Genomic DNA, 14,109 nt, shown 5'->3' with positions numbered 1-14,109 from the left:
TATCCATTGCTGTGCTGCTTGCGAAGCTTCCTGCCAGCAGAAGGGAAGCCTCTTGGCCGGCCTACTCATGGAATGCAGACAGCAGCATCCTCAGGGGCTACTCACAGCGTCACCAGCAAAATTAACCTGCCAGATGAGCCATATACCCTGCAACAACAGAAAAACGTCTCCTTCATCCCACCTTACTGATCCTGGAGCAGTCAAATTCCCTCTTGGAAGCAGAGCTTCCCTCAGCAAATAGGCAGTTGGCTTCCCATGCAGGACTCTTGTCTGGGAGACAACCATACCTGGGGCCAGCATGTGTCTCTGGCACAGAGGGGACAGTGGGTGCAGCACTTGGGACTCACTCTGGCACCCACAACCAAAAGCATGGCTGAAGAAATCAGTACTGGCTGGATAAGCAGTCACAGGGAAGCACTGGGCACTGGATCGGATTGAGGAGAGTGCATGATGTGCGTAGCTATGCTGCTCTCTGTTGGCTGCAGCACAGGGAATAGCTACAGCTTCAAATGCTGCTCTCACTTGAATTCAAGTGGATCCTTTAAAGAGCTTTACAGAACAAACCGGTATTTGGGAAATTTTTTTCAGCTTCCTACATTGTAATGTGAAGAGGTCAAGAGTGAAAGAGCATGAATTTTATCCTCTATGCTGGGCAATGAAAATTCAGCTATGGGTGACTATGAAACAATTCACAATCAAATGCAAACCAGGAAAAAGAAATCCAGACCACACGATTTCCAATCCCCTACCATAACCAGTCATTCTTCTTCATTCCTTTATCTTTCCTTTTCCATTTCCTCAGGCAATTTCCACATCCTTGCTCTTTGGCTTTCCTTGTCAGAGCTTACAGCAAAGCGTTTCTGCTTAGCAATGCTGTGCCTGAAGCAAGTGGGGAGCACTGGGGATGAGGAAGCTGATTGGGAATGTGCTGAAGTAATGATGGTCAGAGCCCAGGACAGAAAAAGTGGAAAAAAATGCAGTGCCTCCATGCTAAAACCTATAAAAAATGGTGGTTCAGTCTTTATCTCCAGCAGTTCTCACAAAGAAGCCCCTATCTCCCTCAGAGAACTCTTACCTATGGGGTACATGTACACGTAGCTGTGACTCACCAGTCCCAGATGCCGTCCCACACACATCCTGCCTTACTCTGCTCAGCTGAGTGTGGATGTTCCCTGATGTTTCTGGCTCCTTCTCCATGTCTTCACCTCCCAAACTCCTACTTACTTAGAGCTTTTTGTCCCAAGTTGCTTTATAAATAGAGATGCTGTACAGCTGGGTTGCTCTCTGCCCACTGGCTTGTGAAGGCCAGTGTGAAGGGATGGCTTTCAGCAGAAGAAAACACTCTTGGAGCTAGGTTCTAGTATAGTCTTGACTGGCTGGTGGTTAGGAATAGCCAGAAAGTAAGATTTCTTTATCAGATAAAGATGGAGTTTTTTGAGATGTGTTTTGAGGCTGTGTTGAAATAAAGCAAAGATTATCAGAAAAGACATGTATAAAAGAATATGAAAGAAAGAGATGAAAAGATGAGCAGAGACACAGATGATGCTTTTTGTTTTCAGGACACTGTTCAGCCTACTGTGGCATTGTCTTCTCTACAACAGAGGGAAGGAAAGTTTTCTCAGAAAATTTTCATGAAATTTTCATCAAATTGACACTGATGTTATTGGCAAGGAGTATTTTTCATGAAAATACACAGTTGTTCCTCTGCATTATTTCACCTCTCCCCCTCACCTCACCATGACTATTTCTGCAGCTGTAAAGTAATCCACATGCATCCCCTATGTGCCTCATGGACCCTACTTGTTTCTAGCTCAGGATCAAACACCTGCCTGCAGTGTAATCATCCATGGTCAAAGCAAAGAGCTTAGAGTTTATAAGAGAGGGGATGGAGATCTAGATGTCCTCAACTCTTGCTAACACCTGGATCAATTTAAGTAACAGTGCCTATGAGAAAAGACAGTTCAGAGTTATACTCCTGGCTGTTCCAAGCTGCTGTGTGCCATGCTGGGTGCTTCCCTTACCTCTGTTTCCCCTTCAAAGATAAAAATGAAGATTCACACCACACTGTGAGAAAGAACATCTAGAGTACCTTCATTTTTCTGGGGTTAGAAGAGCCAGGATTGATCCTTTCACACCTCCTGTACCTGCTGCAAGTCGGGAAAGGTCAGCACTGCTCCTGGAGCACTGCAAGGCAGCAGAGCACTGGTGCACTGCTCTTCTACAAGGGCAAAGGCAACTGACTGAAGCTGGGTGGGGAAAGCCTTTCATACAACACTGAATACACAGGTGTTATAGTGGATGAGACCTGCTCAGCTTGCTGAGGACAGGGATGTGTGTGAGCATTTCAGAGGGGGCTTTATTTCGCACACAACCCCGACTCTTTTGTGCAGAGGGTGGTACAGTCCCTCCTGCAATGTTTTGCATGAGGTTGCAAAGCTCATTATTCTGAATCATTGTAAAGCTACATCTTCTGTCCCACATGGATACTGTGGTGCCTGTGGCATCTCCAAGATGGACTTTTGGTATCCTGTGGAATAGCAGCAAATATGCCAATGTTAAGCCTGGGCTGCATCCCTCCCCCTGCTTGAGAAGCTGGGGCAATGAGACCTCTAATGCACAAGCAAGCCATCCACACTGGAAACTCCACATGCACACATCACCGACCAAAACACCCTGAGGAGGACACCTGTTCACAGCGTTTCACCTGTATTAAAGCTGGGAAAACAAAAAGGAAGAAGAAAAAACAAACAAATAAACCAGAAAAAAGAAAAACAAACAAACAAAACAACAAAAAAACAAAGCCAACCCCCCCCCCCCCCCCCAAAAAAAAACCAACAAAAAACAAACAAACAAACAAAAACCCAAAACCCCCAAAAACCCAACTCGGTAAAAGGCAACATCGCATTTTGCCAGCAGATGGCAATGGCACTCCACTTGTTCATCGTTTATCCCGTTCCTGGAAAAGGACACCGATGCCATCTGCAGAGCACTCCTGAGAAGCAGTCTTTAAAAAATGCTTCAGCTCTGCGCAACGAAAACACTTGAAAAATCGTGGGAGAGTAAATAAGGCTATTTCTTGTGCAGGCCCACCACCTAGAAGCCTGGATGTGATGGCAGATTTATGCTGCAAAGGACAAACTCTATGATTTTCTCATTCTCCCCTTTCATATTCCCTTCATAGAGATCCAGTCTAGAATATTAAAGGATCAGGGTTATTTATTTATTTATGCCTTTTCAACTTTCCTGAATAAAGAGACAGGGTGTTTTTTTCTCCCCTGCACATTCTGATCTGTGTGGATGGGAAGCAGTAGGAATCCAGCAAGGACCAGACCATCTCAACAGCAGTGTGATAGCAGCTCCTCCTTCTCCCACCTGTAAAGCCTTTCTCTTTCTCTCAGTTTTAAATGAGTCCTTGAAATACCCTTGAGCTACGGGGCCTAATAAACTAACATTTTTATGGACATGTGCTGAGCAGTTCATCACATCTGTGTGGAACCTTCAATTCTTCCCTGATAAAGGTATTCAATACAGCCCCTTCTTCTGCCCCATTGAAAGATAATGTACCCTCAAGCTGTGGGGCTGCTGACTTTCCACTGACGGATCTAGCCAAAGACAAATTTCCCAGGACTTCAAAATCTCCCAATGAACTTGAACTCAGCCCCACAAGTGTGGACCTCCACCAGAGAACTTGAGGCTGCTGCAGGCAGAAAGGCAAAGAGTCCTTGGCATGACACGAAGGACTACAGGTAAAAGCTTTAATGACAGCCAGCCTAGGGAAAATCCCACTAGCAAGGGATTGGGCCTGGCACCAGAGGAGAAAAGGTACTGGAACCTCCAAATAAGGGGGATGAAGGCATCCTCATTTGGATGGCCGAGCACAGCATCTCTGAAGTGAGTAATTATGCATGTCTGGACACTGCAGGTCCTCTAGCAGCCGTCACAGCACAGGGTCACTTTAAGATTAGGCTGTTTAATTAAAACAGGGTGTGCAGAAGATTCAGGGGAAGGGAAACTTGCCCAAAGACAGCATGGGCTGTGCAACACCTCTCTGGGAGAGCTGCTGATTAGAGAGTAGGAGGCATCTCTGCCGCAGGGAAGGGGACTCATCTCTGAAACTCTTCAAACAGCTACTTCATGGTCGCTTGTTAGCATCCATAGAAGTCCCATCACAGGGCTTGGCTGAACTGGACACATTTCAAGCTCCTCTCCAGCTGGCTAGGAGATTTTAAAGTGGGAGGAGAATGTCCTTGAGTTATGATTTCTCCTGCAGACATTTCCACCAGAGGCAGAAGGAAGTAAAAACACACCTACACACCACCCCTTTTCAGTAGGGTTGATAACCCACCCCCTCTACAGGTGCTCTCGGTAAACACAGGGCTCCAAGTGTTACATGTTGACAAGTTCAGGGCACCCTGAGGGAGGAGAGAGCAACAGAGACAGCCAGAGAGGAAAAAAACAACAAACTGGAGGTAAGACAGATTCCTCAACTGCAATTTGATGTCTACTTTGTCTGTGTCTGCAGGAAAAAACTGAGCAATCCTCTCTCACTCGCCTCCTGCTTCTGAGGATCACACAATGAGAGGATAAACATGGATATAGTGAATTATTGCCAAATGGTGAAGACCAGTGGTGTGGTTCAAAAGGGGAAAAGCCAATAGATCTGTAAATGCTAGAGGGTTGTGAGCCTTTCAGCCTTTACAGAAATGGTTATCTTAGACCATAAAATGGCCCATTTCCTGCATCACAGATAGGTCACTTGAGGCAGGCTGACCATGAGGGGGAAAGGGAGAGGGTTGATACCCAGACATATCTGAGCTTGCAGGGCTAACTTATTCACTGCTTTGTCTGTCAGCATGGTATTCTAACTGATATGGGAAAATTCAACTGTTCCATAAAGAACAAGATAACAACAAATTAAAAGGGCATTTTCCACAACAGCTTTTTTCTGTGCTTTCATGCAGTCCCCTGTTCCAGCTCTTCCAGCCCTGGGTTCCTCACCAGCTCTATCAGTGCCTTCCTTGGCTTTGCAGTCCCTTGGCTTTGCAGCCCTGAGAACCCCGCTAGTGCCCCAGGCATTAAAAACTGTTCTTGTTGTTCACTTTTCTTCATTGTCTCTTTAGCAGGGGAACTGATTTAGCTGTTGATTTTACTGAAGAACCCCAGTGTAAGGATGTTTTATGCAACCAAAGAGAAAGTAAAAAAAAATACATTTTTTTGGAAAGTGATCTCACTGAGGATTTCCTACTCAGCATCACAGGTAACAGGCATGACTCAAGCTATACACAAAATAGAGTGCCTGCCACCTTGCACAATGCTGTTTTTCATGCATTCAGCTCCAGATCTGTGCACCCAGAAGGAGAGCTTGTCATAGTAAACTGCAGCAGGAAAGCTAATCCCGTGTGACAGGTAGTCTACACCACACTGTGAGCCAGCAGTTGGCTGGCATCCTGTTCTTTTAGGGTGCTACTGTCACAGGGCAGGGAAGCCATGCTCATGTACGCACACAGACAGCACCGAGATGGCAGAGTGTGGAAGGGTAAAATCCTCAGAGCCTACTAAACACACATGGGCACACATTTGAGCAGATTACACATACACATTGTACATCCTTTGGCAAACACAACTGAACATTGCTGTGGGGCCGTTCACAAACAGGAAACCAAACGGTGCCAACAGCTAGACAGACAAACACTCAGAGACCTCAACTAACCCAGCTGAAAATCACAAAAGTGCTAAAAAAGTCCTTCATAAGGTACAAAAACTGTGAATTTACCCATGTGCTTTGTCAGACAGGAATGAAGGAGAATGCACACAGTCAGTGGCAGACAAATGCTAACACAGAGCCTCATACAGCCCCAGAAATGTACACTGCCATGCAGAGGGGTTCACACAAAAGCAACCTCTAACTAGAAGCATAGAAAGAAGTACTTAATGTGTTTGCCAGGCCTGAACACTCCTTTGAAGCAACAAGTCCAAGTAGAACCTAAATGCAGTGGGTATTGTGTAAACCAATACACAAACCTGTAAGCAGCTGTAAGGAACATATAGACATGTCTAGGTATGAAAGAGACAATAGGGCACTGGGGAGAAGGATGCACTCACAGCATCACAGAGCAGCATGGACAGAACCTGATCATTCTCAGCCACTTGCTGCACAGGTTTTACCCTTAATGGCAGAGAGGAGAAAAAAAGAGAATGCTCACTCTTTCCACTGTTTCAGAATGGAAGTGCCTCCTGCAGAGGCCTTTGAACCATCCAGTAGCACAGTGGCTGTTCTCAGTGTCTTGCAAATTATATTATCGCACTGTCAGCCTTCACAGAACTGATGGGAAAGGGCCATACAATCAGATGATGCAAATCAGTTTGGCTTTGCTGAAGCCATCAGAAAAATCCCAGTTCCCAGTACCTGATGCTCAGGCTATCCTGCCAGTAGTGAGTTCAGTAGTGGAGATCAGCTCACCTCCATAGTGACTCCTGCTCAATATTCTCTTTATTTTATGCAATTTATCATGTCAGCAGTTTTATGCAACTTATTGCTACACACAGCCCTGACACTACTCAGAGCACCATGTCATCCACACATCATGCAGTTTTCCTGCAAGAATATAAAGAAAAGACACTGATTTTCTCAGGACATTTTCACAGAAAAAAAATAAATATATTTTCAGGGAAAATTCTTTCGTAAGCCATGTAGGTTATTACCATAGCAAGCTTCTACCAAAACAAGTGAAAGCCGCAGCTGCTGCAGAGATAACACAAAAAAGTAGATGGATGGACACACCAGTGAGTGTGGGTATGCATAAATGAACCAAGACAGAGGAGAAACTCTGATCAGTGAAAAGGCTCCTGCACCATCAGAGTAAACAGGAGCTTTAATCTGCCAGTTAAATGGACACTGAGGCATCTCCACCAAAAGGAATGTGTCTGCAGCACAGCTGGGATTTGACCTTCAACTTCTCTCCTCTGTCTGCAGAGCACAGAAACTCTCGTTCCCTCATGCTCCTCCTACAGAACAAAAGGAGGGAGGAAGAAGGGGAAAAAAAAACGGACTGCCTGAGAGGCCCTAACTCATCTCTTACTCTTGGATAAGTGCAAATTTATGCCTCTGTCTGCCTTTGAGTCTTTATTATCTCCTTAAGTGGCTAGCTTTGTACACAATTTATTATAAAAGCCTGGAATCTACAGTCAAATTACAGATCAATTGAAAACTACACAGAAAACAATTAACATCTGGCAGTGGTTTCATCTATAAAGCTGTCAGAGACTTTGCCAACCCTGAATTCCCCTTCTGACACCCATATTTCCTCTCCCCAAACTCAGTCTCCTCTTTTGCATCTCCTGAGTCTGTGGGAGACTGAATATCCCCTCTGCATTCCTGTGGTGGCAAATAGCTGGCTCTGAACCAGCAGGCCTCTGTGTGCAGTATGAAAACTAGGCTAGTCACCTCTAGAGAGATGACTTCCATCAGGTGTTACAGGGGGAAACCAAAACTGGGGCTACCCCATTATTCTGGAGCTTCTCCCTCCTCCTTCCTGAGGTGGAAGGCAGGGAAAGGCCAGTAACCTTGGTCTGTTTTGTTGCCACTGCTGATGACCTGTCTGCTTCTCCAAGTTGTCAGAAGCCTACTAACTTCCCAGGCATCTCTGTCCAATTCCAGCAGCAGGCAGCCATGTGAAAACCATAGGAATGATCAACCATGATGAGAGGCAACACCGTTTGCCAAGGAGAAGCCTACCTTTCACAAGGTCTCTCAATGCTTCGCAGACAGCTCTCCCTTGCCCTCAGCTCTCCTTGTTTTGTGTCAGTGAGAGGAGGGCAATAAGAAATGGAGATGGCCACAGGCAGCTCTCCAGGCAGGTTTCTGTGAGACCTCTGGCCTTCTTTGGGGTCAGCGCTTTGGTGGCTGAAGGGTGGTCTGATGAGACCAAAAGTAGAAATCAAGTGGAAAAGCACTGTAACACTTGAAGATACCCTCTTCTTCTAAAAACTTTCCAGTCATTCATTCCTGAGGATAAAAGCTGTTTCTGACAGCAAGTGTCTCCAGCCTTGTGGCCAGCATGTCACCTCCTCCCCACACAGAGTTTCACTGCTCTTTGATTTAGTGGAGAATATGATGGAGTTGGGAGTTCAATGATCATGAAAACCCCTTTGTCCACTGTCCCATTCTCCATCTCTCCTTCTCCACAGACCTTCCACAGCTGATCTCCATCTCTCACCTGCACAGCACAAAGACTCTGCTAGTAGCAAGCACTTCCACGGGCAGTGAGGCAGGAACACTGGATCAGCAGGTAATGTTGGTTTCAACAAAGAACACCTGGCTTGGCTTTCCATCGTGTGATGTGATGGAAGTACAAGAGAAAAAGGTATCTACTGAGTTCATGCATGCTTCAGGTTGGAGAGCTACTATCTACTTTTGAGGTACAAGTTGATGCATCTCCTGCCCAATGCGCTGAACTCTGCTTGTAATGGGGTTAAAAAGAAGAAAGGTGAGGCCAGTGAAGGGCTGACCACAACATTCCCAGCCACTACATTTAAACAGTTCTGGCGTAGAAATAAATCATTTTTCTGATGTGCTATTTCTGATGTGCATTTTTCTGTGTTTCTGTTTTAGTTTTCATCCTGGCTGAAATCTAGAGTCGATAAATACAAAGAATACTGTAGTCTAAATAAATATGCGCTCATAATTTTTGAGACAGTGGGGAAAACCATACTTTGGACACTTCACCCGTCCTTGCCCTTCCACCACTCTCCAGATACGCATCCATCCTTAGCAAAATGCTGACAAATTGCTGCAGAAGTGAACTCCCTGTTTAGACAGCAGAAACACTGAACTGAGAGTGACAGCAATTGCTGCACAGGAGTAACTCTGGAGATGCTTGTCTCATGGAAAGCTGGGGAGAGGAAATGGATGAGTGGACTGTGCAAGAAAAGCCTCCGCCCTTCAGTGAGCTAAGAACAGCTGTTGTTGATGATGATTGCTTCCTAATTAGCTTGCTCTTGTATAAGCTTGATAATTTTATGTACCTCCAGAGGAGCAGATTAGCTCTGAATTCACATTGTATCCATTTGTGAAGAGTACCCTATAAATTATTTACCTAACTCTCAGAAATATTAGATCAAGAAAACTCTAAGTATGTCTAATTATATGGCAAGAATAACACAGAGTAGATAGAAAGGCTTGCTGCATTTACAAGTGCACAAAAATGATAAACTACTTTTACAAGTTGCTATACATATCCCATGATGCTACAACCTGCTACAGGTTTACAGCTGTGGTCTTAATATTTCCTCAAATCAGCTTTTGTAAGGCAGAAGCACACAGAAATCTAGCAACAGATTTGTCCTTCACGAGGGAAAAAAAATATATAAACCCAAAACAAAACTAAAAACCCAAGTCACTATCTTCAAACACATAAGGTTATCATGACCATAATGAAACAAAACGAATTTGAGTGTGTACTGGTAAATGGCTCTAAACTTCATAAAGACTCTAACAACCTCTCCCAAGTTGCTGGCTTTGAATCACTACTGGTTTAAGTAGAATAACACAGTGATGAATCAGCTATGCTATAATTTTCACTCCATTTTTTGCTATGCTAGTGCATTGTTACTTCATTACTATTGAACCGCTATATTTTCTCTGTGCTTTGCAACCAACATTCTGTTAACCCATGGTGAGCCTGTGGCCAGTGTAGAAGAGCTGATGTTGAGTTTTGTGGCAGTAGCACCCCAGGTCTTATTTGAAGATGAAAGCAGACATAGCACACTGTAGTATTTACAGGTCCATTTTCAGGTCCTTATTTCAGGGTGAAGACGACTTTCAGATGGGAGAAAACAGAACGGTACCAATTAATGCCAGCTTCAATTAGGAGAAAGAAAATGTAACACAACATGAAATTGCTATGGGAGAAAAGGATCTAGAGAGAAATGAGTCCACAGAGAAGGTACTGTGAAGTGCAATGGGGACATCTTTCCCCATTACTGATTGCAGCATACATTGACAGTGGGTGCTAGACCCTGTTTCAAATACATCTTGGTCACTTAGGCTTCTTTTCTCCCTTTTGGTAATAGAAAAATATTTTGGCTCTTGCTGGAGTCAGGCTACTGAATGCAACAGATCTTTTGTCTGGTTCAGTATCACATTAATGAGCAAAGGTGTAACTGAGAGCAGCCACAATTCAATCAGCAGCTCTAATCTTTGAATACACATGGAATGCTTATGACCCTGCTGAGTATCAATAAAGCTAAATGGCACTGTCAGGAGTAGACACAGGTGTGGGAACAACTTTGGTTAGGAACACAGGATGTGAAGAAAACCAACCAAGAAAACAGCAAGACTTTGCAGATGTAAGCAGAATACCCAAGGCATTTTGTTCACAGGTTCCAATTCTGCAAGAACAGTGCTGGGATCAGGCTCTGTGAGGCACAGTCCATAAAGTATGGAAAACTTGTCCCTTTCTCACCTCTTGAGTAACTTCAAATACAAATCCTCTGACTTTGCTCAGAATTTCCCATGTTGTTCATCTTGACTCTGCACTTTTGAGCCAGGACTAGTTACACCCCTGTTTGACAATGAAGTGACAATGAAATGCTTCCCTAAATCCCAAAGGATACACAATTGCCTATCTAACATGCTAATAGGTAGCATCTGTTTGTCCCATGCTAGGAAGAAAATCCAGACCTTAATAGAACCACTTCCAGATTAAGTCTGTCACAGACTGGTAACTTCTTTTTCCAGAGTCTGGGAAAAGGCATCAGGAGATTCCTGTTGAAATGGACTTAAGGATCTTTAAAAGACACGCAAGGGCAGCCGTAGAAAATTTAGAAGTCCAGTACCACTAATGGAGAAGTCTTTGCCTCATGTTTTGTAGCAGAGAGATTAAGAGGGCACACACGTTCCATAGTAAAGGAACATTTCATGGTTGAAAGGTTAATTCTTGATTTGATTTATTTCAGAAGTATTGGAGATTTGATGGAGGAGGGTGACGGGTCGGAGGATTAAGAGGACTCTGATCGAGGAAGAGAATGATTACTGAGATAGGCACTCATGTGCAGGGAGAATTGCATGATTCCTCCCAAAAATATATCTATTTGATTTTCTTGTAATGCTTTTCTGTTGCTGGCTCCAACCAGTAATCCTCACACGCCTAATACATGCAGCTTGGGGTTGTGTTGCCCCCTTTCCCCTGCACCCTTTCTGGGCTTCAAATCAGCTAAAGGCTGTGTAGATGGATTTGCTGTGGAGAGATGATAAAGAGGGGGCGGGGGAAAGGAGGAGGGAATTTAAGAGTGAGGGAGAGCAGTTGAAACCAAAATCCAGAAGCTGAATCCCTCGTGCTGAATGTTAACTTACAGAAAAGTAACCCAACAACCTTGAAATAGAGCAAAGCCCAATTTAAATTCATTACATTTAAATTAAATTTAAAGCCCATGTAAATGATTGACTTAGTTAAGAATATGTCATGTGGAAGAGAAGAAGTGCAGCAGCGACATGCCAGGCAGCTTTGGCTAATTTTACAATTCATAGCAAAATCTTTATACTCTGATTGCAATTAAAAAAAAATACGCATATAACTTATTAGCATCAATATTAGATCCAGAATTTATACTTCTTCCCAAGAATTCATTGAATGTTCTGAAAACTTCACACACTTCGTTTATTGAAATGGGTCTACTTTGCTGGGGTGGGACAGACAGGGACCTCCATAGCAAGTACAGAAGAGAAAAAGAAAAGAAAAAAGAACATAGAAAGGGTAAATGCAATTATTCCTGAGTGAAATTTTGTTTCTCTCTCAGGACACAGGCTCTGAAGTGGGTAAAAATGCTTCAGGATCCTTAACTACCATGACCTTAATTCCAATGCAAAAGAACATTTCACTTTTATTCAATTGAGAGAAGAGTTACTGCATTTTTCAATCTTTTTTTTACATACTTAATCTACTGACAGTTACCACCGACACCAGTGGGCACCAGGTCACAGTCTGAAGGATTATGTCATTGGAGCTTTATAGAACTACATGATTTGTAAGAATATTAATGATAACATTAAGAAATTAATTCAAAATATGCTCTGTGCGTATCTATGCCCTCTCTGCTACATCACAAAATTATTTTATTGGGTTGGTTTTGGTCTACTGCATGAAAATTGCTTTTGTTTATTTTTTATGAGAAAAATGGCCCTGTATACACATTTATAATCTTTGTTATATCCCAGCATGCTTGCTAAAACTTAGAAATACCAAAATTATGACACTGTGGAACCAATCTTTTAATCTGTTACTATGTGGTCAGAATAGGATGATTAAGAGGAGATGGAGTAGTCTTAAAGTAAGACTATTCAGGTCAGATAACTCTCTCTGATAGTTTTCACTTCAAAGGTAGGTAACTTTTATTTTCCTGCATGAAGTGCAGATGAGCACCATGGCTGAGTGAGGCATCCTACAGTTAGTTTGACCCCAATTTGATGAATAAGAATTTGCCCCGGTGAAGTGCCTCAAAGACATACTCTACCATAAAACTGAGTGCAGCCAGGGATGAGAAAATATAGGTGTTTGGAGGGAAATGGGTTAATACTTATACAGAAAGCAACTGTTTCTGCTGGGACTCATACTTTATTTTTTTTCAGCAGCCCCTCCAGAAGTGTTATTACCTGTGTATGGCTTTTTTGCTTTTCTTGCCATCGTTTTTTCCAGGATGAACAGAAGCTGAGTATATCTTGTAAATAGAACAGAGTAAAAAAGAACTGTACATGCTTCCCTCTAAATGCCATAAGAAGAGACATGCTTTATAAATACAATTGTTTTGCTTCATTTAATCTTCTTATTGGTGCTGGTTCCAAGCAAGTAGGACTTCAAGAGTTGGTCAATTTAATGCAAGAAGAATGAATGATGCAGAAGCTCATGAGCTCTGTTTCTAATTTAGGCTGTGCTGCTGGAAATCAGGAGTAACACAGCTGAAAGCAAAGGACAAGCCCTTGCATGAAAACAGCACAAATTCAGAAAGGGCCTCTCTAATTCCTGGTGTTAGTCCCTTCACAAGAAGCCAATCTGCCCCTGAGGCAAATGCTCCCAAGCAGTATTAAATAAACAAGAAGAGAAAAATAATTTACTTAGAAACCATGTGCCTTTTTCCAGGAATACAATGGCTTATTTTCCTTTCTTTTTTCTTTTTCTCTTTTTTTTCCATATAGCATGTAGTGAATCTGCTGCCATAGGAAGCTGCAGGGGCAGATTGTATTAGCAGGTCTAACAACAGGACAAATGCATGGACAACAAGGTCACAAAGAGATATGAAAGAAAATAGGAAGAAATGCATCTCGTAATGTCCCCAGTCCAATGACTGCCTGTGCTGGAGGATACAAGGGAAACTGCAGAAATTGTCCAGATTCTTTTCTGAAAAAGCTTTTTTTTTTTTTTTTTTGTACAGACTGCAGAAAAGGTACTGGCCTAGACTACTGTTCTCAACCTTGAGGGAATTGCTTGTACTCCTCAAAAGCAGACCTGCATCAGGCTGCTACAAGACAAGAGCCTAAGTCAGGGGCAGCCATCCTTCCTCACCCAGTGAGTGGCATTTGAAAGTCCTAGCAGCAAAACCATGCAAACTCTGTCTTTGGAAGTCGGTGGATGAAGGGGCTTGAGGAAGAGGCAATACATGGGAAACTGTCTCCCCTGAATCTTGATATCTACAGCACAGGGTGAGGCTGCAGCTGCAGCTCATTTCCAGTGTGACCCAACAATGACATAGCATCCAATGCTGAGTTGTTTCCTCCTGCAAACAGGAATCTGGATTATCCACCAGCAGCACTGTTTCTGCTTTAGTAATGCAGCCCTGGTCTAAATGTTTCACTTGAAGCACACCCAAGCAGTAGTCTCTTCATTAAGAGCAGATTCAGGCAAGCAAAGAGCACAGATCTCCCCTGTCTCTACCTTGAGGGGGTTTCTCCCATAAAGGTTCATGGCTGAGGTGCAGCACTGAGCCTCTTTAAAAGATGGCAGTGTCCTACCGCTGGAAGAATTGCTCTCAAAAGTAATCAAGCGTCTCACAGAAAGGGGTCTTGAAAGCTAGGCACACTAATTTAAAGATTTAGCTAGAAGATTTTGACAAAGCTCC

At 43.4% G+C, this 14,109-nt stretch overlaps 1 protein-coding gene across 1 annotated transcript in view; it reads right to left on the bottom strand.

The window, feature by feature from the left end:
• Positions 1 to 14,109, bottom strand: part of LSAMP (limbic system associated membrane protein) — a 794,347-nt gene that overhangs the window by 406,358 nt on the left and 373,880 nt on the right. The gene's annotated exons all lie outside the window — the stretch shown is intronic.

Source organism: Poecile atricapillus, chromosome 1 (genome assembly GCF_030490865.1).
Source record: "Poecile atricapillus isolate bPoeAtr1 chromosome 1, bPoeAtr1.hap1, whole genome shotgun sequence".
NCBI lineage: Eukaryota > Metazoa > Chordata > Aves > Passeriformes > Paridae > Poecile > Poecile atricapillus.
The sequence above is the reverse complement of the archived record's forward strand: the minus strand, read 5'-3'. Positions and strand labels throughout refer to the sequence as shown.